This window comes from Apaloderma vittatum, unplaced genomic scaffold, assembly GCF_000703405.1.
Source record: "Apaloderma vittatum isolate BGI_N311 unplaced genomic scaffold, ASM70340v1 scaffold10713, whole genome shotgun sequence".
Taxonomy (NCBI): Eukaryota; Metazoa; Chordata; class Aves; order Trogoniformes; family Trogonidae; genus Apaloderma; species Apaloderma vittatum.
In genome coordinates, this window is record NW_009707526.1 from 25,749 (window position 1) to 28,766 (window position 3,018).

At 41.0% G+C, this 3,018-nt stretch overlaps 1 protein-coding gene across 1 annotated transcript in view; it reads right to left on the minus strand.

Annotated features, from left to right (window-relative positions):
- The window catches only part of PRKAR2B (protein kinase, cAMP-dependent, regulatory, type II, beta), a gene marked incomplete at its 5' end in the record, with an annotated part of 22,262 nt that overhangs the window by 17,122 nt on the left and 2,122 nt on the right, over window positions 1-3,018 (minus strand). The gene's annotated exons all lie outside the window — the stretch shown is intronic.

Sequence of the window (3,018 nt, forward strand, 5' to 3'; positions counted from 1 at the left end):
CCTCGTCTTGTTGCACATGCATGTTTCAACCCATATTCTTCTCTTCTAGTAATTTTTTAAATACTGTTACACACTAGCTAAAACTGATATTGAGTGACAGCACCAGAGGGGACATGATTAAGCCCACAGAAAGGTGAAAAAAAGGCTAAAGAACTGATTATTTTTTTAAAGTGCTTTTTATTTAAGGGAGTTAACAGAGGAGTGCCTTGCTGAACTGACATTAACTGAGCAGTCATATCCTCAGTGATCCACAACGTTAAAGGAAGTTTAAAGATAATTCAAGTAATTTCACAGACTCTAAGGAACTTATAAGAGTTGACCTTTAAAACATAAAGTGCTGCTTAGGGAATTATACCAGAGCTACTGTTCCTTTATTCTATAGTGTATTTTCAATCAGATGCAACATGTGAAATATTGATGTATTTATAAATACTTATCCAACAGATATTCAAACACTGCTGTGAGGTAAATGCAGGCTCAGGACAGTGTTGTGTGTGTTTAGAAAGTCCGCAACTGTCCCAAAGTCTGGAGGTTATCTTTTTCTCCTCTCTCTCATTTTGTCTTACATTCAAATGGTTGTGCTGTCTTTTATTCCAAGGCTCTTGCCTGCTCAGATGGCCTCTGTAATTAAAATGCTAAGCAGTACCATAAGTCACCTCCTAACTACTGCAACTTCTTCTTTAACGGTACCTTTATCTTTTCCTTCCATTCAAATTAAAACATAGTGTGTTCGGGTAGGATAGAGTTTTAGAAAATGCAGACTCCATTTAGCACCACGTACTGAATGCAATTCTAATCATGCCATAAGACATGTTGTTATACTGCATTTTAGAGTGGTGCCCTAACTAGGAATGGAATTTGAACCTTGCTGAAAGGCCATCAGGGAAAAACCATTAGCAATTTTACATTGTGCCTTTCCCTCTCACTCAGTGACCTCTGAAACAATGTTTTGCTTACATGGAACTATAGAAAAAAGAAGCTGCTACGAAAAAAAATTTGGGAGTGGGAGACGCTATGGATACACAGTTTGACTTTTGCTCCAGAAACTTCAGCTTTAGCAGTCGAAGATATTCTCTCTCTCAAAGATAAAGGAGGCTTTTTTTGCTAATGTACCAGAGAGCCGATGGCAGCAGCTGGCATCACATGTGCTTGTGCTGCAGGGTGGAGAGGCAGAGGTGAGGAAGAGAGCTGGGATAGGAACATTTAAATTACTTCACCTACAGTGGCAGAGCTCTTGAGTCAGTGCCTGGCAGCAGAACAAGAAGGAGGAGTGGGAGAAGTCCCCTGGGAACTACAGATCTTGGCTCCACAGAAGGAGAAAGTCAGACTGAAGAAGGCTACATTTTAATATTCTTGCTATGTTCAGAGCTCAGTAGCTTTCCAATGCCTTTTATGACTAAAATTATTATAATGAAAAACTCCTTTACAAAAGTTACCTTATTTAACTTCCCAGAACACTGTCTGTGAAAAATTTAAAGCAGAAGGAAGTGCTGTTAATCCACCAGACAATCTGAGCAAGGGCAGCAAACAAGACTTGGGAGATCCCAGGAGTAAATTTCAAAGTTTTGGATTGCAGAGCTTCACAAAGGGAGGACTCAGCTAAGAAGTCTTCTACTAAGCACCTGGAACTGATTGTTGGAACTATTAGCAGTCACAAGTAACTGATTCAGAAGCAAAAAGTGAAAAAGGAGTTCAAAATATCCAGGGAGTTTGGTATCGAGACAGCAGCACAGTCCTAAGAAGACTTCCACAAACAGGAGAAGTAATCCCTCAGTATTTCTTGGAAGACTTATTTCAAGTGCACACGCTGGAACAGTTTAATGCTCTACATCTACACAACGTTACAATATAGCCGTTATGAAGCCAATACATCACTGTCCTGCAGATCAAATGGCTATTTAGACAGAAGTTCTAGTTCTCACTGGAACAGAAAGCAGATCTCATTCAGAGGATTGATACTATAAGCAGATACTACCAAGAAACTCTAAAGCCAGAACCAGAAAAGCCACAGCTCAAAATTTACACCACAGCAGATTTTAGAAGCAAAAAACAACCCATTGGTCACGGGGCTCAGAGACTAACCAAGAGGGGTCTGCCAAAATGCAGGCTAATGTAATGTAATGGTGGTCCAGCCAAGCGGAAGCCAGGACACAGCAACAATGAGGAAAATATATAACAAAGCAATTTCACATCCAGAGCAGATGCCCACAGAGCACTTTGTATCCCTGAGGTTATGCAGCAAAATAATTCAGGAGTGGAAGGGGCAAATGTTTGGGTGACCAGATTGAACAATTATAATGGAACAGCTAATTAACTACCCATTAAACAGACAGCATGAGGGAGTTATTTAGGAAATCTTCTCTGTCAGGATCTCCAGTGTCCCAAGAATGCACACGTATTAGCATCTACCCTGAGACTTTTGATGCCCTCCTACAGCTCTAACTCCAGGGTTCTGCAAAGCTGGGGGTCTGTGGCTCCCTGCTCCTCAGGGTCTCTCTGGGAACAGGCGCCCAGGGTCAGGGCTGAGCCTTTGTGCAGACAAAAGCAGGAGCTGGAAACCTGCAGCAGAAATTAATGTGCATTCTCTGTAACAGCACCTGACTTCCAAACAGAGCTGCAGGCTGGTCTTTCCATTAGCTCCCTCTCACATCAAATTGAAAACTTTTTGTTCTCATGCTTAAAACTCGACATAATTATTTCCCTTTCCCTCGTGCTCCCTCCCCTGACAGCACTGAATCGATTCTCTTGAGAAAGCATTTGGTGTGCCGTGAGTCACCCCAACCGCATGTTTTGATTGATACACTCGCCTTTTCCCTTAAACAACGCTCTGCTTTTTTGTAGCATCACCTTTGTCTGATCCAGATCACTCATTCACTGCATTTAAGCTTTCTTAAAAGCTCATAATTGGTTTTATAGGCAATAGAAGGAAATTATCTGCACAGAAGAGAATTATCTGTAGCATTTTTACAGTATCTGTATTAAGTGAAATAATAATGTAAACACTTTGCTATTGTCTTT